At 53.4% G+C, this 27,483-nt stretch overlaps 1 protein-coding gene and 1 long non-coding RNA gene across 9 annotated transcripts in view; one reads left to right on the top strand and one right to left on the bottom strand.

Moving 5' to 3' along the window:
- Positions 1 to 4,241: 4,241 nt before the first annotated feature.
- On the bottom strand, positions 4,242 to 14,436 carry LOC138433689 (uncharacterized). Of its 3 annotated transcripts, XR_011254406.1 has the most exons (3): positions 14,200 to 14,436; positions 8,740 to 10,681; positions 4,242 to 5,139 (listed from the first exon to the last, which is right to left on the bottom strand). It is a non-coding gene; the product is annotated as an uncharacterized lncRNA (long non-coding RNA). The 3 variants fall into 3 exon arrangements; XR_011254400.1 differs by lacking the exon at positions 14,200 to 14,436 and having other exon boundaries at positions 4,242 to 4,998; positions 8,740 to 9,225; XR_011254417.1 differs by lacking the exon at positions 14,200 to 14,436 and having other exon boundaries at positions 4,242 to 4,998; positions 8,680 to 8,812.
- Positions 12,900 to 27,483, top strand: part of MEF2D (myocyte enhancer factor 2D) — a 31,003-nt gene continuing 16,419 nt past the window's right edge. For 2 of the 6 annotated variants that reach the window (XM_069576739.1, XM_069576708.1), the window contains exon 1: positions 14,697 to 14,994. The gene's annotated coding sequence lies outside the window, so the exon portion shown is untranslated. Of the gene's footprint in view, positions 12,998 to 14,663; positions 14,995 to 15,143; positions 15,189 to 27,483 lie in introns of those variants that run through there. The other 4 variants (XM_069576728.1, XM_069576747.1, XM_069576752.1 and 1 more) reach the window with 4 other exon arrangements.

The following is a 27,483-nucleotide window of genomic DNA, read 5'->3' as shown; positions in this document are numbered from 1 at the left end:
CCCCTTTCCTCCCTTGGTGTCCATAATTTGCTCTACAAGCCACTAAGCTGTTTTGAAAATGTTTATTTATTTGGCTCTGCTGGGTCTTATTGTGGCACGTGAGATCTTCGATCCTTGCAGCATGGAAGCAGTGGCAGCATGTGGGATCTAGCTCCCCGACTAGGGATCAAACTTGGGCCCATTTGACGCAGAGTCTCTTAGCCACTGGACCACCAGGGAAGTCCCTCAAAGCCCCTAAGTTTCAAGGTGGTTTGTTATATAGCAATAGATAACTACAAGAGTGAGGCTGAACATTTTCATTATTCTTACCTAATATATTGAAGTCTTTTTACACGAAGATGCCAAGCCTGCCTTTTCCCTTTCCAGATAACCGTGTGAAAAAGGATGAGGCAATGTATGAAACTACCAGAGATGTCCCTCAGAATGAACTCAGAACAAAAATGTTCTCAAATAGCTGTTCAATTAACACACATAGGTATTCAATAAATATTTGTTAAATTAGTAATCTTATTCATAGAAGGTGGGGAGATGGGGATATATTGGTTAAAGGGTACAGACCTAGTATTAAGAGGAATAAATCTTGGATCTAATGTATAGCATGGTGACTATATTTAACAACACTGTATTCTTATACCTGAAAGTTGCTAGGAGACTTTTCTCCTAGCAAAGAAGGCAAAAAGTGTGTGTTTGTTCTCGCAAAACACACACACACACACACACACACACGATAATTATGTGAGGTTGTTGGTGGTGTTAACTAACCTTACTGGATAATCATTTTGCAATTCATAATTATCAAATCATCACACTGTACACCTTAAACTTATACAATCTTATATGTCATTATAGCTCAATAAAGAGAATAACAATGCCCATATTTCTGTACCTTGATTAAATATATTATAATCAATCTAAATCAGTGTTTTTCATGAAATTCAGATACATTATACAACATTCCCTAGAAATACCAAACTGTTAAATAATTTTAAGAGGCTTACGGCAAAGTTTTACTTTTTCCTTCTCTTTAGTTTCCTTTTTTATTAAACGAATAAAATAATGTATATTGCATGGATGCTCAGTCACTCAGTCATGTCTGACTCTTTTTGACCCTATGGATTGTAACCTACCAGACTCCTCTGTCCATGAGATTCTCCAGGCAAGAATACTGGAGTAGGCAGGAGATGCCAGAGCCTCGGGTTTGATCCTGGGTCAGGAAGATCCCCTGGTGAAGAAAATGGCAACCCACTCCAGTATTCTTGCCTGGGAAATCCCATGGACAGAGGAGCCTGGTGGGCTACAGTCCCTGGGGTCCAGAGAGTTGGACAAGACTTAGCCACTAAACAACAAGCACGATACATGTGAAGGTAAGCTAAAATACATTTGCATCCCATTTTCCCTAGAGATAAAGTTTACTGATAGTTTGGTATGGATTCTTCCAGATCTTCTTTCTATATATTTGCATTCCTGGATATGAACTTTTTGTTGCAGAATGTATTTTCCAAAAATGGCCGTGACAATATTTCCCATCCCACGTGCTCTTTCAAAACCTTGCCACACCCCATCAGGCGGAGGTTCTGTCCTCTGTCCGTCTGAGCACGCCTCTCTGTGACAAAAGTGATGTGAGCTGACACCCAAGGCTTGTCTTAAGAAACAATATTGATTCCCCTTGGCTGTCTGTGTTAGGACACACACTTCTAGAGCTGTAAGCCACACTGTAAGAAGTCTGGCTACCCTGAAGCCCCCGTGCCAGGGAGATCACAAAGACAGACTAGAGAAAGAAAAGATCATAGCTTTTCTGAACCCCACCTGCTTGAGTGTTCCCACCCCAGGGGCCAGACAGGTGAGGAAGCTTTCATCTTAACCCCTGTCAGAGTGGGACAGCGTGAAACCTGAATGAAAAAGCCCTAACCACTAGGTAATTGATGAATATATATATATATACCTATACATGCTTATTTGCATAAATGACCTATTACATAGATGTCTCTGAGACTTGTTTTTTTTAATTTATTTATTTTTAACTGAAGGATAATTGCATCACAGTATTGTGCTGGTTTCCGCCAATATCAACATGAACCCACCACAGGTTTACTTATGACCCCTCCCTCTGGAACCTCTCTCCCATCTCCCTCCCCATCCCATGCCTCCAGGCTGTTAGAGAGCCCTGGTTGAGTTTCCTGAGTCATACAGCCAATTCCCATTGGTTATCTATTTTACATATGGTAATGTATGTTTCTGTGGTATTCAGTACATCTCACCCTCTCCTTCCTCCCCTGCCACCATGTCCATAAGTGAGACTTGTTTTTTGTGGGATCTTAGTTCCCCAACCAGGGATCCATTGAACCTGTGCCCCTGCAATGGAAGGCCAGAGTGTTAACCACTGGGCCACCAGTAAAGTCCAAGGTTTGCTTTTTTCACTGAGCAATTTCTGAGACTGTTGTATGTCAGTGGGCTCAGATCCACTCAATATTTTGTAAGGCTGTGCAGTATTCTATAGCATAGATATTGCATAACAGAGCATAGAGAATTTTCAAACATCTTTAGCTGTGGCCTCCCTTATGGCAGAAAGTGAAGAGGAACTAAAAAGCTTCTTGATGAAAGTGAAAGAGGAGAGTGAAAAAGTTGGCTTAAAGTTCAACATTCAGAAAATGAAGATCATGGCATCTGGTCCCATCACTTCATGGCAAATAGATGGGGAAACAGTGGAAACAGTGTCAGACTTTATTTTGGGGGGCTCCAAAATCACTGTAGATGGTGATTGCAGCCATGAAATTAAAAGACACTTACTCCTTGGAAGGAAAGTTATGACCAACCTAGATAGCATATTCAAAAGCAGATACATTACTTTGCCCACAAAGGTCCGTCTAGTCAAGGCTATGGTTTTTCCAGTTGTCATGTATGGATGTGAAAGTTGGACTGTGAAGAAAGCTGAGCGCTGAAGAATTGATGCTTTTGAACTGTGGTGTTGAAGAAGACTCTTGAGAGTCCCTTGGACTGCAAGGAGATCCAACCAGTCCATTCTGAAGGAGATCAGTCCTGGTGTTCATTGGAAGGACTGATGCTAAAGCTGAAACTCCAATATTTTGGCCACCTCATGCAGAGTTGACTCATTGGAAAAGACTGATGCTGGGAGGGGTTGGAGGTAGGAGGAGAAGGGGATGACAGAGGATGAGATGGCTGAATGGCATCACCGACTTGATGAACATGAGTTTGGGTGAACTCCAGGAGTTGGTGATGGACAGGGAGGCCTGGAGTGCTGCAATTCATGGGGTCGCAAATAGTCGGACACGGACACGACTGAGCGACTGAACTGAGCTGAACTGCCTCTTCAAAGTAAGAGTTCCTGGAAATTCACGGTTTAAAACAAGTCAAATAAGCTGCTGGTCCCAGCCAGTGCCTCTCCTCACTAACCTCCATATAGGGAGAGGCCTCTGAAGAGACTCCTAGCTTTTGATGACATTTACAAATCAATCACCTTGTAGAGGGTCTAAGGACAGGTCAAGCAGCGCTTCTCTATCTGTTTTGTTTTGCTTTAAAGAAGGCAATGGCAACCCACTCCAATACTCTTGCCTGGAAAATCCCATGGACAGAGGAGCCTGGTAGGCTGCAGTCCATGGGGTCGCAAAGAGTCGGACACAACTGAGCGACTTCACTTTCACGCACTGGAGAAGGAAATGGCAACTCCAGTGTTCTTGCTCGGAGAATCCCAGGGATGGGGGAGCCTGGCGGGCTGCCGTCTATGGGGTCGCACAGAATCAGACACGACTGAAGCGACTTAGCAGCATAGTTGATCCGGGCTTCCCTGGTAGCTAAGCGGGTAAAGAATCTGCCTGCAATGCAGAAGAGCCCAGTTTGACTCCTGGGTCGGGAAGATGCCCTGAAGGGATAAGCTACTCACTCCAATATTCTTGGGCTTCTCTGGTAGCTCAGATGGTAAAGAATCTCCCTGCAATAAGGGAGACCTGGGTTCGATCCCTCGGTTGGGAAGATCCCCTGGAGAAGGAAATGGCAACCCACTCCAGTATTCTTGCCTGGAGAATCCCATGCACAGAGTCCACGGGAGCCCAAAGAGTTGGACATCACTAAGCACAGCATAGCATAGTTGATTTAAAATGCTGTGTTAGTTTCAAGTGTACAACAAATGAATCAGTTATACACACACATATATCCCTTTTTTTTTTTTTAAGATTCCTTTCCCATACAGGCATCTGTTGTTGTTGTTGTTTTTAATTCTCTCTCTCTTTTTAAGGTACAATGGACATATAACATTGTATTAGTTTCAGGTATACAACATAATGATGATTCAATATTTGTATATACTGTGAAATGACCAGCACAATCCATGATCGCATGTAGTTCCAATTTTCTCTTGTGAAGTTTTTTTCAGTCTTGAATGTACATTCGAATCACCCCTGAAATCTTGTTAAAATGAACGTTATGATGAGTAGCTCTGGAGTGGGCCGACCTTCTCAGCAGTGCTGACCGTCTCCCAGGTGATGCCTGTGCCCACTGAATCAGGGGTTACCAAACCTCAGCTAGCTCCTGATGACCCTTGCTTTCCTTGCTCACCTTCCAAAATGGTGTAGGGGTGGGGTTCAAGCCTGGAGTTTTGAAAACTGATCTCTCCCTCCTCCTAAAGACTGGAAGCTCCTATTCTCACCTCCAGTCTTTGCTTCCCTTCTGTTCTCCAGGATTCTTCACAGACTGGGGGAAATGCTACCACAACCGTCCGTGCAAGGTCCCTCGATGCTGAACTTCACGGGGCAGAGACCGGAAGTCACCGAATGAATGGGCTATAGATGTGATTCTCACTTTTCCAGAACTTCGGTGCTTTCGTTTCCACTCTAAATATCTGCTTTAGGAGAGAAATGGGTAGAGAACTGGCGTTGGGAACTGTGTTCCCTCTGTCATCTGCCATCGTTATGCCGTCTGTTCCAGTAGAGGACTCTTCTTTGGCCCTTTCTTGACACTTCTGCTTTAACATGACCTTCCTCCACCCTGCCATGAGAGAGAGAGAGAGAGAGAGAGAGAACCTTCTAAGATGTTCCACAAACCTCTGCCATGCTTTGAACATCCTGGTACTATACCAACAGATTTGCACCACTCTGGCATCCGGCCTCGGTTACACACGATCTTCTCCTGTCGGGGATGGAAGGAGAGGGGCTTTGTAGCAAGGCATGTTTACATTATGTATTGGAATCTTTGCAGTAGTCTGTGAGTATCACCCTCACGTTATCCCGGAGGAAACTGAAGCTCAAAGAGGGTCAGTGACTCATCTAAGGCCACACTGCTAGAAATGACTAGCTGGGATTGGATCTCAGATCTGCCTGACTCAGCCTTCTCCCCAGGTTTTCGCCCCAGAAATCTGAGCAATTCCGAGGTCCCTGCGTGACCATGCTGGGTTTCTCAGTGCCCTTTTCTTCCTCATTAGCAGCTGCAGCAATGAATTCATGACAGTACAGCTCAGATTACCCTCTGAGGTCTCCCCTCTGTGTGGAGTCCTGGGCCCCTTCAGTGTTCCTTCTTTTGGCAACAGTGAAACCATTTTCTCTCTGACCCATGACTGGGCAGAGGGGCCCAGGTTGGAATCCCACAGCCACCTCTTGGACGAATATGCACACCTTCCTTAAACTCTCTGAGCTTCATCCTCTGTAAAATAAGGATGATAATTGTATGTCAGCTGAGCTATTGTAGGATGATGAGAAGAGGGCATCTAATGCCTTTCAGAGTGCCTGGCATCAAGCAGGAATGAAAACAAAACAAAGCTTATACCTTTCTATCCTTGATTTTTAAACTTTCTCATGGATCAGGACTAAGACAGCCTCTTATTGGCTCCTGAGTCTTCCCAGCAACACAGCCTTCCAGGGGCAAGTGGGGAGTGTGTGAGATGAAGCGATTTCCCAGCTCTTACTGAGAGCAGGGGTGGCGGGCGTGGGGGAGTGGATGTTTGGGGGTAGGGGGGTGTCTTCCCAGGGGGAGCAGTGGTAAAGAATCTGCCTGCCAATGCAGGAGATGCAGGAGACATGGGTTTGATCTCTAGGTTGGGAAGATCCCCTGGAGGAGGGCATGCCAATCCACTCGAACATTCTTGCCTGGAGAATCCCATAGACAGAGGAGCCTGGCGGGCTACAGTCCACGGGGTCGCAAAGAGTCAGACACAGAATACGCACACAACAATAATAAATAATAACTGAGAGCAAGAGGAGGCTGAAGCACACCCTGTTCCCTGTGGAATTTGGGGACCATACCTGGACAGACCTCAGGAAGTTATTAACCAGTATGTGCAACATGTGTGAGTGGAGGGCAAGGGGGAGAACCAGAGTTTGGCAAGACACCAGTGGGCAGGCTGGCACTCCAGAGGGGGTGCTGAGCATGAACCACCATGGTGCCCACCCCGTCACTTCCCCAGTGCCCTGTCACAGGTGCTCAATAAACAACTGTTAAAGGAAGGCGCTCTTTGGGGACAGGGGCTGGCTGAGCCAGTGGAGGAAGCGGCAGAAGAATGGTGATGGCCCTGAGTCCACGCTGCATGAAGGCCTGAGCTACTTCCTGACAGACTTGTTAGAGGTGTGGTTCAATGAGCGACAGGGCTCAAAGGAGAAAGAATATACTCTTTCCTATTGGTGGTTGCTTCTGTCGAACTCCAGCCAACCTGAAAACAAATTTTAAGTAACAGAATGAAAATAATGAAATACAATGGAGATCTTCAGTTTTGAGAACACTGAGATTTCCGGGACGAGTGAGAGACCCCACTACCACACTGCCTCTCTTTTACCGAGCCTCCATCAGACTTGGGAGGCCAACGCAGCAGGATCAACCAGACTCTCCATTCCAACTCCTGCCAACTTTCTGCCCTCTGGCCTATGCATTTCCGCAGATACTCCTTTAAGCGGATGGGGCATTTGACCCCTTCTGTCGCCTGATGAAAAATGCTTAACCTGGTCTTTTGTCCCCTAGCTCGAATCCCCACCACTGGCTGCTCTCAAGAGAGAGTCTGAGGAGTATATCACAGGCAAGTGCACACACAGTCACAGCACCCTGGAGAAGGACCACACACTTACACACTCATTAACACTTGGATTGACAAGTACGTCTCTCTTCTGTAACTCATGAGGAGGATGGAGAGGGAGCCTTGAGTCTCGTCCACTCTGTTCCCTTACTGTCTCCCTGCCTGCCCTGCCCCCTACAAATGGTGCCAGGGCCCCCTCCTATGCTGCCAGGTACACAGCCTCTGGTTGCTTAGCAACGGCGTGCCTCTCCTCCCTATCTCAGCAACCTCTCCACGTAGCTTTAGTGTCAGCCACAGCAGGGAGAGCCAGACTGGACCTGACAGGAGCTGCTGCTGCCGTTAGGGAATGTGTGGGAAAAAGTCCCCAAATAGGCCCAGGTTCTTTTTTAACATTCATGTTCCACACTGACTCTCAGAAACTCCTGCCACCCTCCCTTGTCCCCAACTTCTGCCAGGCTGCTGATTCCCCCTCCCAACTGGACATCTTGCCCCACTGCTGTGCTCTCTCTGCACTGGGTCTCTGGATCTGTCCCATGTGATCTATTCCTCTTTTGAGGTTCAAGGCCCCTTGTAATCCTGTAACTCCACGTCCACGGGTGTCTATCTCTGGGGTCTCTGTGGCTGTCCCGGGCTCTCTTTAGGCCCCTCCCGCTTAGAATGAGTAACTGTCTGTCTCCCTTTCACTAACACTAATCCCCTCACTCCCCACCTCCAAAAACTGATCATTGTGATGACCCCATGTTGCCTTAGCAACCATGACCACAACCCCTTGTTTCCACCTTTTCAGGAAAAGTCTGCGGTGGGAGGCGCCTCACAGAAATGACCCCTAGGCTTTCTGCACTCAGCCAGCCCCCACTTCAGGTTCAATGGAAACTGACATTGGACTTCTGGCCAAGAAGAGGACTAGCTCCAGAAAAGCAAGTCATCTCTGCTGCTCTCCCTCCTCATCAGCTATAATGTCAGAGTCCCAGAGAGAAGCTCTTGCAGAGGCTCAGCACCTGCAGTGGGCAGGAACCCGCCCACCCAGAACAGTGCTGCCTAGCGCTGCCCCAGCTGATAGAGTGCCTTCCCAGGGCATGGTGTCGATCCCCCTGTCTGTGTCACCTGGCCTGATTTCTCTACCTACCCCATCTCCCTCAGTCCCCGAGGCTCGGGTCTGACGATATCATCTGTGGATTAAGAACCAGGACTAGGGAGCAGTCAGCAAAGAGATGGCTGAGAAAATACTTCCAGAGTAAAGGAAGATGGGGTGGAGCCCAGCTCCTAGGCAGGGTTGGCTTGGAGGGATGCTGAAATGAGGGCATGAGAGAGACTTAGGGAGGGAGGCCTGGATTCTGCCTTCTAGCAGAGGAAGCCAGCAAACAGCAGATGGAACTTTCAGGCAGGAGGCCGGATCGAGTGACCTCACCCAAACCCTGTGGTCTGCTGCTATTGCAACCTGGCGAGTCTCCCAGCTCTCCTGGGTCCCCAAGTGGGAGAGCTTTTTATAGTTCACTCCCCAACTTGGGTTTGAATAATTAAACAAGATGGACAGAAATAGCAGCCGGACAGCTAAGGCGGGTTATTTTAGGGTTTTCTAGAACACAGAGTGCTCCTGGGCGGCACCCCACCCATGCAGGGGGTGGAGCCAGCATGACGGCCGATGGGAGATTCCTGTGGGGGAAACCCACCCGCATCCCCCAGGGTTCCTTGGGGTGACAGGTTTGCTGTCAGCCAGAGGAGGGTCTCACCGCTTCTTCCTGGTCTTCAAGGAAGGAGAGGGCTCTCTCTCGGCCTTCTGCTCATAGCTCCACCCCTGGCAGGAAGTCCCTTCTGTTGTCTGTCAGACCTTCTACTTCAGAGATGGTGACAGATATTGAAAATCAGATCGATAAGCAGCTTCAAGACAGACTGAATCAGGAGGAGGTGGCTACAGCTCCTCTGGCCAAGGAGCTGGAATCAGGTGATAGGAGGTTTTGTGTCCCTCTCCAACCTCACTCCCCATATATCTGTTGGGAAGCCGTGGGGGGAATGAGGACTGGCGTGGAGGATGGGAGGCAGAGCAGGAGAGAAGAATTGAGGGTGTATGTTGGGGGACGGGGTGGCGAACTAGGCTCCAGAGAAGAAAAGACCAAAGCTGGATTAGTGTCAGGGCTGAGAAACTCTGAAGGGGCAAGAAGCTCTCCTCTTCTAGCTCCCTGGTGTCCTGTGTTCCTGGCATACGCTCAGCCTGGGTTTGCTGGGACAGAGCTTTAGCAGCTGAGTTGGGGATGGGGAGCGGTGGGGAGGGCCCCCTCAGTTCTCCATTGCAGACCAATCATTTGTGGCTTGTTTGCATAATACTTTTGGTTCAACCGCAGAGATTAGGGCCTCACCCCAACTCTACCCTGAGGCTTTAAAAACCTGGGGCACAGAGGGGGCACTTGTCATGTTTTCTCTCTTTAGATAACAATTTCAGGGGTGGGTTTGGAGGTCAGATTTCAGGAAATACTGAAATACTCATTCATTCGTGTTTATTCATTCAACAAACATTTCAAAAGCACCAACTCAAACTCTTGCCTTGTGTTGGTGCTGGGAATAAATTAGTATGGCAAGCTCCTTGCTCTCAAGAAGCCTGAAGTTTAGTAGGGAAGATGGCCATCTTAAAACCTACTCTCCACCATTTTTGAGCGCTTACTATGAATAAGATACCATATAGGAACTTCGCAGAGATTGTCCCACTTAATCCTCATAACAAGTCTGTGGTCTAAGCAGCATTAGCCCCATTTGACAGTTAGTAGAACCGAGAAGAGACCTGTCCAAAGTCACAAAGCTTGTAAACGGAACTGGAACCTGTGTGCATGTGATTCCAAGTTCTGTGCTCTTATGCCGTGGATATTCAAAAGACAGCGAGACTGTCTTTAGCTTCGGGTATGTGCTACGCGTGGTTGGGTGGGGCAATCAGGGAAAGATGTTTTTGCCCTGTACTTCATTCATTCTACAAATTCTTAAACTGAGTATCTAGATACTGTCCTTTGCTCTTAGTGCCGAGGATCCTGAAGTGACCGAAGTCCTTGCGCTGTGGACATGCTCTTCAGGGATAGAAGAAAGGCTGAAATTATAATTGGGCGAGTCGTAAAGCCAAGTTGCCTTTACCCTCAGAGTTGCTCTGTTCTCTCCCAGGGACAAATTTCTGGGTAATCTAGAGGAAAGGCCCGGCCGTCCTACTCTGGGAAGTCCTTCCTAACGTCTATCCTGCATTTCTTTCTGTTCCAATAGATTTCCCCACCTCGCATTTCATTTCTCTTTTTCAAGGCCAAACCTCACAGCAGTAACCCGGCAGGACGAAAGCGTCTGGCCCTTTAAGGCCACCTTCTTCCCCCCACGTGCCGTCTGGTTGGGCTGGCGACGCTGACGCACGCGTGACGTCAATGGCAGCTGGCGGAGTCTGGGCACGAGGAGCGAAGTTGGGATGGGGGTTGGTGGGGCGAAAACCAGAGGGCGGTTTATTTGCATTTAAAGGGGCCACTCCAGGGTTAGCGCTCAAGGCTTTAAAGATTTGTGTATTTGGAAAACTTTCCGTCTTGTGCTAGGGGACAAGAAAAACGCGTGGTACAGCCAAAGTCTGTCGTGACTGGAGTTTGCGATGTCGATTATGTCCTTCCGCGGAAAGGGGGAAATAGTCCCTCGGTGCCGGGGCTGGAACCACGTGACCTGGAGGGGGCGGTGGGGGGGTGGGGAGAGGGAAAAAGGGAGGAGCTGGGGAGTCGACTGTCAGGCTTGGTTTCAGCTGCCCCCACCCCCACATCCTGCCCACCCTCCTGCAGCTGCCACCACATCCTGCCCAGCCGGGGGCAGGGAACTCGTGTTGGGGGGCACTGACCCAGGACCCGGCTTAGGCACCCCGTCCCTGCCCCCTTCAGTTCCAGGGCGGGGCATCTGCCCTTTGCCCCGGGCCTGGCCCCAGGCACCCTGGCACTGAGCTTGGGGGACAGCTCTGCCAACAATCTTGGACATCTCTCTGCCTGACTCCTCCCCGCGCCCTACCCCCGGCCCAGAATGGGACTTGTTCGGTCCCAGATCAGAGCCCCATTCCTGGCCTAGCACAGTTATCAATAGACAAATGGAGGTGTTCAATAAAGTTTTTTGTAATCATAACTCAGTTACACAGCTACAAACACATACAGAAATTCATGCAACAGAATGCTGAGCGCATACCATGCCAGCCCCTGCAAAGCTCAAAGCTGAGTTAAACTGCTGCCCTCAAGGAGCTCAAAATTACCGAAAGACAGTAAATTAGAAACCAAGAATGCCAGTACAATGCATTGTGTACTGATGAGGTAGATACAGAGAATACACTAAACAGAGGTACAGGAAAACACAAGTTCACATGGAAAATGTCTACACAGAAGAATCACCAGTATATTACGTGTGCTGATGGCACAAGCAAGGTGGAAGAGGTGGGGAGAGATTGGGGGCCTTTGCTGGGATTACTGGAAAACTGGGAGGAAGAATGATCAGCCCAATGGAAAGGATGACATGCATGGAGGTGAGGATGGAGATTGTCCAGATGGCTGTGGAGAAGGCAAGAGGGGTTAACCAAACAGCCAGACAGAGGCTGAAACGGTGGTAATGGCATCCCAGAGTTCCATAGTCAGGACAACAATCAGGAGAGCAGCAGCCCTTGTGGATGAGGCAGGCCTTTCCAAATTAAGTTGTACAGGGGTGTTTGGGGAAGCACGAATCAAGGGAGCTGCTGAGGTCCCTTTGCCATACAAATAGATGAAGATGATACTGTTCAGAGGAGTTTACACACTTTTTAGAACCTTGGTGGGCATTTGTCTAACTCCTAGGGGGTTTTATGGCAACATTAGGTGACTTTTCTCTAAGAAAGATGAGTCGGTAAAGGGAGAGAAAGATAAGGGAGACCCAGGCGTCTGAGCCCATCTAGGTATTTTTCACCTAGTGCATCCTGGGATGGGTAGTCCAGAGGCTAGAAGAAAAAGATATAGTGAGTCATTTTCCGGAAGTCTTTATTATAGTCTAACTTGCAGCAGTACTCCCTAGATCCTTTCTTAGTTCTCCATGGAAATCAAGACCTCATGTTTGTTCCTCTTCCTTTCCTATGAAGTTCTCTCTATAAATAAGTGTATATGTAAATTCTATTCCACTTGTAATGTCATCCTGTTCCACTCTTTCCTACTCTGTTTTCTACTGGATTATCATTTCAGCATCTCAGGGTCCAAGATACTTCACCTCCTCTACAGAGTTTATCCCTCCCTCCCTTTCTCTCTCCTGCTTTTCCTGGCCCTTTAGCACCCTCCCAGGTGACTCACCTACCTTCCTTCCTCATTCCTTTGTTAAGGACCCAACATTCCAAGGCAGGGAGGACCAGCTGGCCAATCACAGCCCTGACAAGCCTGCCTCAGGCTTGAGATTGGCTGAGCTGCAGCTGGCGGGAGGCTCACCACGCAGATATATAGGATATTGTGGAGGGGGGTTCTGGGAATCAGCTCTGGGAAAGAATTTGTATTGGGACCGTTAATGTTTTGGGAGAGAATCCTTCAACTAGAGCCAGAGGGGTCTTCAGCTGGGAGAGCCTCGAAACTGAAGGCAGGCTGATTGACCCAGCTCTCTTGGTCTCCTGGGACCTGGATGCCCCCTCCCCACTTTAATTTTTTTCCTATGATCTGGGACCCAGTGGTCTGAAGGCTTAGTTCCCAGGCCCGTCCCTAAGAAGTCTTTTCCAGCAGCCCTGGATCTCTCCAGTCTCAACATTCTGCTTTCCCGACGTCGGAAACAGCCGGAAAATAAACACCCTGATGACTAAACGGTTTCTCCAGCTAGAGCCTGGGGAAGCACTAAAAATAGAGGCCACAAGTGAGGGGAGGTTCCCCAGTTGAGGGGTGGGGGGGCACTTTCCCATCGTGCTATTGCCACAGCCCCAAGCCTGGCACAAGGCTCTGTTCTTCTCAGAGTCCTTGGGGACCAGGCAGATGGGCTCCCCCTGCCTACCCTGAGGTCCTTCAGGTAAGCCAGCTGTGCCTGGTAGGGAAGACAGACATCTTCTGGTGCTGGGGCCCCAACTCTTAAATCTAATGGGGAGCTAAAGCTACTTTTGGGGACAAAGTGGGACAGTTTAAATCAGGTTTCCAGAAGGAGTGGTCAGGTGGAAGAGACGGAAACTGAGGCCAAGGAAATAGCCTGCTGGCTTCCTGTCTTAAAACATAAGACAAGCCTCCAACCTATTTGCAAAGCAATTCCACTGAACTTGCCTCCCCTGAGGATCCTGTGGGATAATGGGCCTAAAGGGGTCTTGACAGTCCAGCCCTTAGGTTTATTATAAAGCAGCATGGGCTACCGTTCAAAGTAATCTACTTGTATGAACTAATTTAATCTTCACACCAATTTATGAGTTAGGTACTATTATCATCATCTCTACTTTACCCATGGGGTACAGGGAAGTTAAGTAATGTGCCTATGTTCCCAGTTAATAAATGGTGAATAAGGATTTGAGCCAAGATAGCTTGACTCCCCCAAAGTTGATGCCTCTAATCACCGTAACATGCAGCCCCTTTCAGGGATATGTCTTCAACCCTTAACCTAGAATTGACTCTTTGTCCAGTAAATCAGACCCAGTAGAAATCGAAGTATGTGAAGAACTGAGTGCCCTTCTGTTCTGCAAGGTTCTTTGAGATCTAAGCCAGATTCCATCATTTTGTCAAGCTCAAGGTAGGAAGCTGACATTGGAGTAACGGGGAGTAAGTCTGACAGGGTCAGTTGTCCAGTACACATGGCATCCACACTCCTGTTGCAAGCCAGGAGAGGATTCACCACACCCTGGAGCAAACAGGAATTATAAACTTTTTAAAACAGCTACTACTCTGCTTCTTTAATAAGATGCTTTTGGGCGTTTCCTGTGCTGGGGGAAATTAAGGTCACACCCCTTTAAATTGCCCCCTCGGCTGTAAGTGCTCTGGGGCCGCAGGCACCCGGGATTAGGTCACCCAGGAACTATGAGCTGTCGCTTTAAATTGCTGGGCGTCAGCCGAGCCGGGTCCCAGGCAGGGAGGGGGGCCTGTCACAGGTAGAGGGAGCAAACGAGCTCGCCAGGTAACCCCCTAGAAATGCACCGGTCTCTTTAAGTGGGGCTTCGGCACACCCTAAATGAGAGAGATGGAATCTTCTCAACACCTAGCATCTACCCTTAATTTATCTACTAAGACTCCTACCTCCCAACTCTCTCGGAGCTTGGGGGTTGGGGGAGTTGTCGATATAGCTTGAGTGCATGGGAGAGTATGCGTGCAGTCCGCCGAACCTCCCCAGAAAGGACCTCCTCAAGCGCATGGTGGCAGCAGTGCTAGGCGGCCGTCCCGCCGGCTAAAGCCGGCACCACGGGCACGGGCTGATCCCTGTAGAGGCCTCTGGGTCTTGCCTCCCGACTTTGCCTCGCTCTGTCGCTTCCTCCCTCCCTCCCTCCCGGCAGGCGGAGGGATCTGCCGCTGCCGGCGCCGCAGCCTAGCTTGGAAGGGCGGTGGGGTGGGGGCCGACCCTGCCCGGCCCAGCCGGCCCGAGGGAAGCGAGGGGCGGGGCCGCGTCTCCGGGACCGCCCCTACTCCGGCCCCGCCCCTCCGCCCCCACGGGTTCCTCCCATTGGCCCCCCCGCCTGTCCATCACCCCCGTTCCCCCCACCCCTCAAGCTAGGCTGAGCTGTGCCTACGTCGGCCTCGACTCCCGGGGGCTGGAGGAGTTACCTTTGGAGCCCGAAAGGAGGAAGGAAGCAAAATATCAACAACAGCCGAGGCGGCTCGGGCGGTCGGCCCCGGTCCCCCGTCTGCCTGCCCGCCCGCGCGCCCACGACGGGGGCCCAGGCCCCCCGGCGCCGCCCAGGGCCCGCGCGGACGCCGGCCTCACTAATTATTCCCCCCGCCCGGAGCTGCGGCTTCCAGGTGCTGAAGAGCCCCTGGACTAGGGGCGAGAGCTACCCCCTCCCAGCCGTGACACCCTCCCTTCCCCCAGCGGGGCCGGTGAGTAAAGAAAAATTATGCGCCTGCCGCTTTAAGAGGTCCCCTCCCCCACCCCGTCCTGAGGTTGGGGTGGAGGGTGGTCTAGACCGTCCCCCTGAGGGGTGGGATGGGGTGGCCTCCTGGGCTGGGAGGAACTCGCGGAGCGGGCTCTTTTCGTGTAGCGTTGGTGGGAGATTACATGGGGGACTGTTTGGGTGAGGGAGTCGGCTGACGGGGACAAGTGGAGTGGGCTGTAATTCCCTTGGGTGTTGGGATCGGGGTGGGGACGTACGGCTTGGGGGCGCGCCGGTCTGTTGGTGTCCTAGGGTTACGGCGGACCCCCCAGTGGTCTGGGAAGGGGCGCCATCCTCAGAAGGGGTCTCCGGTGACAGCCGGGAGCGACTGACATTTTAACAGCCGGCCCTCCCTCCCTCTCCCTCCTCGCGCCGCCTGTTCCCTCCTCCTTGGCCCGAAATGGTGCAGAAGGGGGCCTGGGAGGGCGGCGGGAGGGTGGGGGCGGGGGGAGCCGCAGCTGTTTGGGAAGCGGGGGAGGGAGGGGGGGATGTTGTTCAGATGACACCGGGGTGGTGGGTTGGGGAGTGTGTGTGTGTGTGTGTGTGTGTGTGTGTGTGTGTGTGTGTCGGGGCCCGGGCTTGCCCGGTGCCTGTGGAGTTGGGACGCGGAGTCACCGCGGAGGTGGCCACGCAGGCCTTTCCTTGGGACCTCCTCGCCCTCTTCTCCCGAGACCCCTGATCTGGTTTGTCAGTAGACCCAACTGGAGAACCCCCGGCCAGAAGTTTGCAGCTGTCTAACATCTGGGCGAGAGTTCTCCAGTCGCTTTCTTCACCTATGGCAGGCTGAGCTGGGCTGAGAGTGGGGGTCTAGTCAGTGTTGGGGGGCTTTTGGGGACGGAGGGCCACGGAGACTGAGATGCATCTAGTCTTTTACTCCAGTGCCAGCCACTTTCCTGTCTGGTTTGGTCTTACAGGCAGGGTCTCCTTTCCCCTAGGGATTCAAACTAATCTCTCAAAGGCCTCCTGAGGTCTCTCCCTAATGAAGGGAGGGCTCCTGAGTGTGGGTACCCTTGGAACTACAGACTAGGTTATCCAGGTTTGTCCTTTGAGTGGGAGGCTTTCTCTGCCTCCTTTTAAGCAGCTCATTGTTGATGGGTTGGGGGAGGGTACAGTGGGTGGATCCTGTGTCCCCCTTTTCAGTGCCCAGCCCCCTTTTGAGGTCTCTGTAGCCCTGGTTTCTTTGGTTTGGGTGAGTGGTCCTCCCCACCCCTTCCCCCCATTCTCTCTGTGGGTCTTCTAGGCAATTCAGGGCCCAGCCTGGACTATGGGAAGTTTAACGTCTGGGGCGGTGACCTTGGGCTGCTCTGGCCTCGAGATAGCAGGGGAGCCCAGGCCAGCAGGAGATTGGGTGTTTTGAAGTTAGGGAGCTGTCCACCTCCCACTCCCCTCCAAACCCGCAACAGGGAAGTCTTAGTAGTCAAGGAGAGTGTTGAAAAAAGCACATGTCAGTGTTCACAGATGTCCACCCTCCTGTGGCCCCCGGGTCACACCCGCCCCAGGACTTAGCCTGGCTGTCCCAGCTCCCACGGCATGCCTGGGAATGAATTTCCTTCCTGTGGTTTCCCAGTGTGTTGGGCAGAAGATGGGGGTGGGGTGGGATCAGTATGAAGGTGGCTGAGTACCCGTGTATATAGAGTGATTGGGGAATCACTGGAGTTCATGTGTACGTCTTTCCCCAGCAGACATATGGACCCTTGGGTCTCAGCAGTCGTTTTCTCTTTGTTGTAACTTCCGTGCCACCCCTCTCCCGACACTCCCGGTAGGTGTTTGTATATTTGTGTGTGTGTACATTTGTAAAGAGAAGGGTTTCTTGTTTCTCTGTGGGAACGGGGAGCTATTACTTACACTCCTTCAGAGGCCAGAGAGGTTGTTTTTTAAATCTGAGGTCACACAGCAAGTCTGTGTCAGTGCTTTAGTCCCACCACCATGCTTTCAGGCATGGCTTCATCGCAGGGAGAGACCACAGGAAGGAGGACTTGGTCCTTCCCCTTGGAGGCCCTGGTCCAAGGGGAGAAGCAGGGCCCTTGTAATGGGGGATTGGCATGGGAGGTTCTGTCCGCTCTCGCCAGTGCCTGGAACACAGTAGTGAAGGACCTGGGAGTGCTGCCTGTTGTGCCCCTCCTCTGTACCTGCCGTCCCTGCACTGGGGGAACCTGGGCTTCCCCACTCTGCCTCTCTTGGCTCCTGGCTCTTCTCATAGGCTGGGAGATATGATCGTCTTTCTGGCTGCTTGTTACATAATCTCTCCAGAAGGTTTTTTTTTTTTTTAATCTTTCCTGTTTTTTCCTGGGAGGTGTGATGAGGGGAGAAGGCAGAGGGTAGACTCTTCAGGTTGGGGCTGGAGAACCGATAGTCAGGAGGCTGGAGGAGGCCTCCTGGCCTCCGAGAAGGACAGGAAAGACGAGGCCTTGGGGTTAGGCCCTCAGTGATTGTGGCCTAGCCCCTCCTCCTCCCCGACTCTGCCCTGGGAATGTCTCTGCGCTGTGGATTTTCCTGGCCCTTGTGCCCCCAGAGAGGCCTGCCTCTCTGCTCCTCCTGTCAACTGTCTTCTGGCCAGCCAGGCCCCCGCCCTCCCCGTTTGGCTTTGGCCCAGAATCTCAGTGCTCGCCCTGGCCTGGTGTGGATGGGACCCTGTGTTGGACACTTTGCTTCCCACTCGTGTGCCTCTGTGGACGGGAGGTGCCAGAAACGAATGGGTGGGCCCAGCATTTCTCCCCTAGCTGTGCTGAGAGCCAGGCCTCCTGCCTCCGTGTCTCTCTGGTCCAGAGCATGGTGGCCTTACTGGAGAAGGGGAGTGGGTGGGGATGGGTAATGCAGACCTCAGCTCTCGGGAACAAGTCATAGCTGGTGTTCACCCGGGTTCTGGAAGTGGGTCTGAGGATCAGACCTGGCCCTCGAACCTCAGCTCAGGTTCTGGGTCTTGAGGCACTGTGCTGACAGGCGTGCCCCACCCCTTGGGATCAGGGCTGGGGCTCTCCGGGCTCTCAAGCCAACTGGTTTGAGGCAATTATCTGCCTTTTAGAGGGAAGGAAGAGATGGTGGCGGGGCCAGCGTAGCCTTAGCATCACTGTAATCGCTAGTGGCTTTTACAAGCCAGTCATGGGGCCGGAGTCTGGCCAGCTGTCTGTCCTTCGGTCCCAGTTTGGTGACTTACTCATGGGGTGAGGGGGAGGCGTCGGGCACAGGTAGTTCTCTTCTGGGAGCTGAACCCCTTTCTGTGTGGCAGTTGATGTCCCTGTCTGTCCACAACTTCAGCAGGCAGAATGGAGCTTGGACTTCAGGAAGGACTTAACAGTGGAGGTGGGCGAGGGAGAGAGCACAAGCTCCAGCTGGGCCGGAGAAAGACGGATCTCAGAGTACTTTCTTCTCCAGTGGCTCTTGGTGGCTCTGCTGAAAGGCCTTGAACTTTGGCCTAGTGTGGATGGTGCTGTTTGGCTCCTGGAATATTTATCTTCTCTTCTCCCGCGCTGCCTGGGACTGCAAGTATCCTGAGGAGAGTTTGTCCTGGACTTGTGGGATGGCTAGCCTCTGGGCCCCTTTCCCCTGGCAAGGGCGGGTGAGTGGGGGTCCTGTGGAAACTAGCATGCCCGGATACATCTGGCAGGTCCATAGCGTTTAATGGCACACATGCATGGAGGTGTGCGGCACATACACACGGGTGCGTCCATACCCCTGGGGCCACTGCATCCAGAAGGGGCTGGGCGTACTGAAAGGCAAAGATAATTAGAAGATCAGAGACTGGGAACAGGGTGAGGGGACTGGAGGCCAGAAGGCAGAGGCATGGAGAACCCTAAAGAGAGGAGTGTTGAAGGGAGCTTGAGGGATTGAGTCTAGAGCTAGAGCATGGCGTGTTAGTTGGAGAGTCCTGGCTGACTTCCATCACTGCCCCTTGCCCACCACTCCATCCCTGCCACCATTCATCCCTCTGTGGCCCTGGCTCAGCCTACCTTGGCCCCTCATGCTACCCACATGTCCTTGGGTGAGTCCACTTTGCAGATGTACGGGAGTTTCACCTAGCCTTGTGGTGAGCAGAGCACGTGGGTCTTTGGGTGGTTTGTCACTGGTCTCTGTTGCACTCCTCACTCACCCAGATAAACAAGGCCAGTCCGAGGTATCAAGGTTACATCTGAGCCCTCAGGCATCTCGGGGCTGACCCCTAGCCTGGGCGATCCCCAGGGCCCTTTGCATCTGATTTCCCCTTTTCTCGAGGCTGTGTCCACAACCTCCTCTTCCTGGGGGGCCTAGCCATGCTTCTGGCTGATTTCTCTAGGATGGAGGTGGGCGATGTGTTCGCTGACTCTGCACGAGACCCTGAGAGCTTGGGACCGGGGGATGACAGTTGCGCCTCCTGTTTGGTCTCTCTCCCCTGTGTTGTAGGCTGGGAAGAGAGGGACTTGTCTGGAGCTCTGGCCTGTTGCTGGCCTCACCCAGGCGGGACCATATTTACTCACTTAAACTCACCCTCCCAGCCTCCCAGGAGGCTCCAGGCTCTAGGCCTGGTCACTGACCTTGGCGTGGTGCTCTGGCCACTCCCTGAGGAGTTAGAAAGGCCCAGGAAGCATATAGAGAGGGAGCTTGTTTTGCTCCGTGGTCAAGAGCACTTTACCCTCAGGCAGTACCCCACTCACTCTGTTTTCCAATATGCTTTGGAGACCAAAAACTAAAACTTTTGAGATCCCTGGGGACTGGAGGAAGGAAACTTGCATTTGTTGTTTCCCTGTGTGCCAAGCTCTGTGCTGGGCATGGAAACATAGGAAGATTCATTTATTTCTCACACACCGTTTCGTTTGTCGTTTTCTTTGTAATTAGGGAGACTGAGTAAGAGATTTAAGTGACTTGCTCAAGTTTTCCCAGTTAGGAGTTGCTAAGGGCTTTTGTCTGAGATTAAGGGAAGGATCCTGCCCGCAGGAAGGGCAGTGGAAAGGAAGGCCCAGGGAGACCTGGGGGTAGGAGGAAGATACACTGAAGGGAAGGACCAGCCCAGTAGGATTCCCTGACAGGAAGGCAGAGGATCAGGATCTGGTGGCAGGTGGGGGGTGGGGGGACATGCTTTGGTGCCCTGAGAAGGTCGTCTGATGGACTGTCAGGGGGTAAGGTCCCCAAGCAGGGCCATGTAAGCAGGAATAGATGGCACTCAGACCCCTCCTGGGTACAGGCTAGTGCTCTCTAAAGCCGCCGTATGAGAAGGCTGAGGAGAGAGACTAGATCAGGAGAGAGCTGAGCCACAAGAGTCCTGGGCTTGTGCGAAGGGTGAGAGGCGTGGCTGACTTGAGCCTGATGGTAGGGAACCTGCCCCGGAAGGAATGTGCTGTTGCTCCTGGGAAGGGAGACCCTGCCTGCTCTCAGTCCGAGCTGTGCAGGGAAGCGCTGTGCTCAGCAGTCAGCCCACCTCTGCCACTTACTCCTGGTGGCCTTGTACAAGTCCCTACCCATCTCTGAGTTGGTTTCCATTTCTGTGAAACAGAGATGCCTCCCCTGGGGAAAAAAAAAGGTTAAAAGGTTCCATGGGAAAATGTGTGGTACTCAACACAGAGTGGGTGCTTGGAAAGTGGCTGTATCCTTTCTTCCAGACGTCAGCTCCAGCCTGGCCCTGGACCTGCCTGCTAACGCCATGGTCCAGAAGGCGGGGCAGGGGCACACTGTGTCCCAGGCAGGAACTTGATGTGAGGGGGGCTGAGGAGGGCCCCGAGAAGACCCAGGGGTGGGCTTGGGAAGCTGAGCCCAGCTCTGCCCTCCCCGTCCAGCCATCTCCTTGTCTCAGAACTGTCCCCTCCTCATTTCACCCCAGAGTGTTAGCAGATCCCTCTGGCTGCTTACTTATCTCATGATTTCCCTTCCCCCACCCCTGCCAGCAAATACTTGGGATTGAGGGTTGGGAGAATGAGGAGGAGTAAGAGAGAGCTGATGCTCAGACCTCAAGGGAAGACCGACTGCAGGAGTGGGTGTGGGTGGGGAGAGGAGGGTTGGTCTCTTTGTGGAGTCTCCCTGCTCCAGTTGGATCAAGCAGCACGGAGGTGAGGGGATGGGGCAGATGACCTCAGACCTTTAGAGCCTGTGTGTTTTGACGGTTGGGGGCAGACCTGGAGGAAGGGCTGGTTTTGAGAGTGTTGCCTCAGGCCTTCCCAGTCACATCTCTGGGCCCCTTCCCTCCACCCCCCCACAGCTGCCTGCCCTTCTCTGCTGACTCCCCTGTGCATACCCCGTGGGGCCCAGGCTGAATGGGTGGGGACAGGTGTCCTGGCCCAGCTGTTCCCTCTTGTCTCCCCCACCTGTCAGCCCAGAGGGTGGGGAGCTGACAGGGAGCAAGAGAGGAGGAACCTCTTGGCCTCCTCACCTGCTCGCTGGGGTGGGGCCCTGGTTGTAAAGTGTAGCTGAAGGATTGAGAGGAGACAATAGACTGGACTTCCTCCTTAGACGGAGGGTAGCTCTTGATAGAAATGGCAGAGAAAGCTGGGTATGCAGGGATCCTCACTGTCGGTAATCAGAGGGGTCTTTGTACAGTATCTTCAAGAAAGAGTGAGAAACGGCGTATTGGTGAAGGGTGTGGATCAAATCTGGGGGCAAGTGTTTGCATAGATCTGTGCAGTTACTTCCCCCGCCCCCCCCCACCCCCGCCCGCCGCCACTGTCTGCCCATGGGGGTGCGGGGTGCTCCATCTGGCTGGGCATCTTAGCCTCACCTGGCACCTTTCCTGAAAGCAGCAAGCTAATCCTGTAAGAGCTGCCTGGCTGGCCGCCTCGGCAGGCCCACGCAGCCGCACTGCTGCCCTCCCTTGCCAGGGGCTTAGAGGACTGTCCTTCGAGTCAGAAGGAGATCCAGCTGCCACCCCAAGCGGCCCCTTTAAATCCTCGGTGGCTTCCCGAGGTCATGATGTCTCTAGGAGGATTTGCTCTCCCTGATTGGATTGGCCTCTTTGGGGTGGGGCTGCTGGCGGTAATAGTAGGTGAGCACTTTGCATTCTCCTCCACTGCCTCCCCTTTCCATTGGAATTGGTGTGTCCAGTGTGAGGGCCCGGCCTCAGGCCCCTCCCTGCTCTCCTTGCTCTCAAGTCCCAGCAGTCAGGACATGCAATCCCTTCATCTACTTCAGCCTGAGCAGCCTTGCCCCTGTTCTGTGGATGGGGAAAAAAAGGACCCTGCTGCTTTAAACAAGGGAACAAACCAGAGTGCCCTTCTGAGACTGTACTGCCTGCTTTTCTCCACTTTTTCCTCTTCAGCTTGCTCTTCCTTTGGCCAGGGGCCCACACATCATAGTTTTCCCAAGCCCTCATTTCCATGGGCAGTCCCTCTCCTGATCTAACCATCAGCCCACCTGCTGCAATGGCAGGCAGCCCAGACCCACCACTGGTGTCATTATGCTCACCCCAACGGCTCTCAAGCTGACCCGCCCCCAAGGCCCCAGCTGCCACTTTCACTTCTGTCTCCTGAGACCCCAGAGGGAAGTTGGGTGGGGAGGTGGAAGGTGACACACTAACCGTTCCAACCGCCCCACCTCTCCTCAGCCGAGGCCTCGCTGGCCAGGGGCCCCCCGCCACCACTCTGATCAAGATGAGTGGAATGAGCGTAGGTTGCCAGGGAAGGGTTGGCTGCAGTGGGAGGGATGGTGGTTAGATAGCAGGAAGAATTTCCTGGGATAGGAGACCACTGCTTGACTTCATTCTTTCAGGGGGTATGGCTGGAAGCGTAGGTATTATAACTGGACAAACAGAGGTCAGTTTGACCTCTTCAAGGTAGGCAAGGGATCGGCCGTCTTCTAGCTCCCGTGGTTGGACTCTAATGCTGTGGCCATCATCCCCTTCCAAGTGTTACCAGCTGCCCGTGCTTGGTCGAGTAACGTCTAACAAAGCAAATTTTAGCCGCAGAGATGTCTGTGAGTTCAAAGACAGCTCTGGAAAGTCCTCTCTGTAGTCGTAACATCTATCTTGCACACTGTACTGGGCTGTTTCCTCTCACTTTGCACTCTTGAGAGTGGAATTTAGACATGGAGACAGAAATAGAAGTAAAGGACAGTCCACCCCTATCCTACCGCTGCCCCGACCTCGTCGCTAAAGAGGGCACTAGGGCTCTTCTCCGGAGGAGCCCCAGGCTCTTGTGGAAGGATCACACTTCACCTCATCATTCTCATAAAATTCCTCTAGCTCCGGTGCTCAATTGTTGCTCGTAATTACACCTTCTCCCCTCACATCCCTTCCTGGACAGGGGACCTAGACAAGAGTGGAGGACCCTGTTGGACTGAGAGCTCTAGACAGTACCACTGGATAAGTGAGGGATGTTTTCTGGAGAAGGATGAGATGGGTGATCTGAGGTGCCAGGAACTCCACTTGGGGTCCCTAAGTGCCCAGGGATGCTGGGTGGGGGTGTCCCAGGTCCTGGAATGGGAAGTAGAAGTTGATGGAATAAGATCAGATGTACTGTGCAAACGCCCATGCAGATGAGCAGGAGCGAGTCATTACTGGCCAGCCTGCTAGCTAGAGCATGAAGCGAGGCTCCAGCTCGGCTGCCAGAGCTGGCCCCCCTGATGACCATGACAGTGACCTTGGGTCAGTCACTGCTCTAACCGGAAGCAGGTTCCCAAGCCCTGGGTTGGATAGCATTCTGTGTGTGTGAGGGGATTTGTTTGGCAGAACCTCTGCCCCCGGGGCCTGTGTGCCCCGCGTGGCACCTGCCCTGACCTACCATGAGCCTCTGTCAAGCCTTGGCCATCTGTTGTGGAGGTTGTTGTTCCGAAAGCACCCCCTCTTCGTCAGGCCTGTGCCTGCTCTCTCCTGGCCTCCACGTTGCCCTCCCCTCCTAAGCTGGAGGACAGCACGTAAGTGGGCCACCTCCTCTGTCACCTCTCCATGGTGTCACGAGAGTCCTGATCTGCCTTTCTTTGGGGCTCTATAAAGAGCATAGGAATAGAATGTCTAGGCTGGAAGGGCACTAGGGTACCTGGTCCATGCCACCTACCCATTGTACTGGCAGGGGGAGGGGGATGAACCCTGGAGGGGGCAGTGATTTTTTCAGGTTCACACAGTGAGTTTGGCCAGGGCAGGGGCTTGAACCCAAGCACCCAGAATCCCTACCCACAGTCCCGGTATTTCCTCGGGCTGTTCATTGCCCTTCCTCACCTCTCCCTTTTCTACGAGGACTCAATCTCCTGTTACCACCCCCCCCCCCTAGTTATTTCTGAGGTCAGCTGCACAGGGACTAGGGTGGGTCCTGGGAGCCAGCCCAGAGGACACTAATGGAAGGCCAGAGCTGGGTGGGAAGCGCTAGAGGCTGGGGGTGGGGGTCGGCGGCTGCCTCTGTAGGGAGCCTTTGGGCCTCTGAGCTGCTACAGGAAGGATGAGAGCTAGACTACAGGAAGGACAAGCTGGGTGGGGAAGCAGTGGGGGAGGCTCAGGAGGCAGACCCTCACGAGAGAGGCATCTCCTGGGCAGGGAGCAGGAGGGCCCATCCCAGGAGACCTGCCAAGGAGAAGAGGGCGGGACGCCTAGGGTGGGGCTTGGGAGAGTTGTCCAGCGGAAGCTGGAGGGAGGGCCCCTAGCCCTGCTCCCCACACTAGGTGCTCCTCTTGGCAGGTCGATTCCTGTGCCTTCAAATGGGGCTGCAGTGCTTGCCTCCACTTAGGGCACCTGGGACCTAAGACCACCCCCCACCCCCGCCCCACGCCCCACGTCCAGCTTTCTTGGACTGGTCCTTCTCTCCCTCCCCCCCAGCCCGACAGCCCGCCCCCAGGTCCCCTGTCGGTGAGTTAAAATTAGCTCAGTGCCCAGACTAAAAATAGCCCCTGCCCAGCCCTGAGGCTGCTGGGCTGGGGGAGGGGAGTCCCCGAGGGAGGGGACGATGGTGGGAACCAGGGGTTTGGGGAGTGAGCCTGCCAAACAGTACGTTGAAGGGAGGAGGAGGAGGATGGGGATGGGTCTGGCCTGTGCCTTTGAGAGCAGACCCTAGGACTCCGGGGCAAGTGCGTGGGAGGGGCAGAGAGAATGGAGAGCAGAGAGGAGCCAGGGAGCAGTGGGTGGGGAGCTGGCTGGGCGTGTGAGAGTTGGACTGTGCAGGGTCAGGGAGGGGGGCCCTGCCTTGGCCCAGGCTTTGAGGGGAGGGGAATGTCCCCAACTCCAGGACTAGTACGGCGTTTGTGAAGAAAGGGCTCTGCATACCCCCGAGGCTGCAAACCCCAAGACTCCTGCCTGGTCCCCACCTCTCAGTGGTCCCTGAGCTCACCTTCCCACCCGTCTTGCAGAGTCCCCACCCAGCCTGTGTCTGTGCTTAGAGAGAGTGGCTTGGAAGGTTGTGAGCCCTGGAGTGGGGCAGGAATGGAGGCAGTGCCCAGGGTGTTGAGAGGGCTCCTGGGCCTTACGCTTACCTCCATCCACCTGCTCTTACTGCCTGCCTGCCCTAAAGCCTAGACCTAGCCAGAGCCCCAAGAGCCGAGATGCTCTGTCCCAGGCCAGGTCTGGGCCCAGTCCTGGCCCCTGAAGTTCTCCCTGGCTCTCCCTGCCCTGCCCTTGTCTGTCTCTTGGCGGGACTGCAGGGTTTTGGGGCGGGGATAGAGTCCTGTCGAGTTATGCCCCCATGCCCAGCCTACGTCAGGGCGCTGCGAGCAGTTGTTGAGCCTACCTCTTGTTCTCTGCCTGCCTCTCTCTGAATCTTTGCCTCTGGTCTCCTGCCTCTCGCTCTCCTCTGGCCCTGTCTGTCTCTGTCCACCTCTGCCCCTCACTCTGCCTTCTGCTTGGCTCTACTTCTTTTTCTGTGTCTCTTTCCCTGCGTCTGTGCGTCTGTCCCCCTTTGCCACCCCCCTCTGTGTCTGCCTCACCCACGCCTCCTCCCTTGTTAGTGAGCAGGCTGCTTGAGGCCGCCTGACTGTGGGGGTGACAGGTGGATTGGATTGTCACCCCCTCCCCCAGCGCCTGCTGCTTATTTCATGCCCTGCAGCCCAGCCACAGGGAAGGGGCGGGAGGAGGGATGACAGCTGTCTCCAGCGCCTCTTGCCTTCCCCTCCAGTCCACAGCCTACAGCCCTGAGCAGCCTGGGAGGAAGGGATGGAAGGGCCTGCTTAATGAGAGTTGCCTTTCTCACTGTGGAAGAGCAGGGGCTGAAACCCGTTGCTCTGTGACGGGGGCTGCTCACTCAGCCTCTCTGGGCAGCTGCTCCATTTTGACTTGCGCTGGTGTGGCAGCTCTGAAAGCAGATGCTCTGCAGTGCCTCCGAGCCTCTGGGCCACTGGGACGGAGGATGGATCTGGGTAGAAGGGGAGCGGGGAGGTAGGTGGTCCCCCGACAGCACCAGGAGAGAGGAGGTGGGGGTTACCTTTGGGAGGTGCCTGTCCTGCAGCTCCCCCAGGAAGGGCAGCCCTGCTGCAACGGCAGCCAGCTCCGAGAGGCTGCCCTGACCGCTCCCCCCACTCCTCCATCTGGCCCCAGGCCACCCTCACACAGGAACTGAGATAGCATCATTCTGAAACCCGAGAATGGTTTGAATATTGCTCAGGTACCAAGAGGTGTTACATTGGGGGAGGCAGGGGCCTGTTACTTCTCCTATGCCCCCTCCAAACCAAGACCCCCTTTAGGGTACACATTATATATTATTTGCACCTTCTTTGCTTGTCAGTACAACCCACATATTCCTGTTGGGTCTGTGGCCCAGCAGAGAAAACTGGTTGTCCGTGGGGTCCTCCTGGAACCCCACCATGTCTGGTCCCCTCCCTCAGCCTTTCCTCCTTGTCAAGAGTGTTGTGAGAGAAGCCTCCTGCCCTCTTTACACTCCACTAGCAAAGGCTTCTCTGCAGCCACCCTTCTCCACAGTGGGTCCTCGCCTGCCTCCCTCCCTCAGCTCAGCGGCCATCCCCCTCGTCTGTCACTCCTTCTGCCTCCATGGGGTGAGGCCCTCTGTCTGTCTGCTCCCATTACTCCCCAGTCCTGTCCTCCCAGCACTACCCAGAGTAGGTGAGTCAGAGTCAGCTGGAGCCTTTGAGGGGGGACTTTCAGTGACAGCGATGCTGCCAGCCGAAGTCATAGCTGTGCCCTGAGGTCAGGAGTGATTCGGCCCTGGGGCCATCGGAGCAGAAAGGCCGTCCTGGACAACCCCCTGTCTGCATAGCAGCTCTCCACCCTCCCAAGCCTTTGGCCTCCAGGAGAAGAAGCCAAAAGCCAGGTCATCTGGGAGGGCTTCCTAGAGGAGGAGTGACTAGAGAGGGGAAGAGGAATGGGGCCGGGCTGGGCGAGGAAGAAAAGGCTCACATCTGGATAACAGATGCTCAGGCCTCTGGCTCCTGGCAGTTGGTTAGGTAATTAGGCAGAGGGCTGATTAAGGAGATCCAGGTGTTCATTAAAATTTCCCTAATTGGCTAGGAGGGAAGCTTGGACAAGGTAGGCCTCCGTACCTTGGATAGGGTCAGTTTAGGGTTCATCGTGCCCACCTAGGCCCCAGCCAGCCCTTTTACCAAAGTAAGG

The sequence above is a fragment of the Ovis canadensis genome, chromosome 1, assembly GCF_042477335.2.
Source record: "Ovis canadensis isolate MfBH-ARS-UI-01 breed Bighorn chromosome 1, ARS-UI_OviCan_v2, whole genome shotgun sequence".
In the NCBI taxonomy this organism is placed as follows: Eukaryota; Metazoa; Chordata; class Mammalia; order Artiodactyla; family Bovidae; genus Ovis; species Ovis canadensis.
This window is presented reverse-complemented; position numbering and strand designations above follow the sequence as displayed.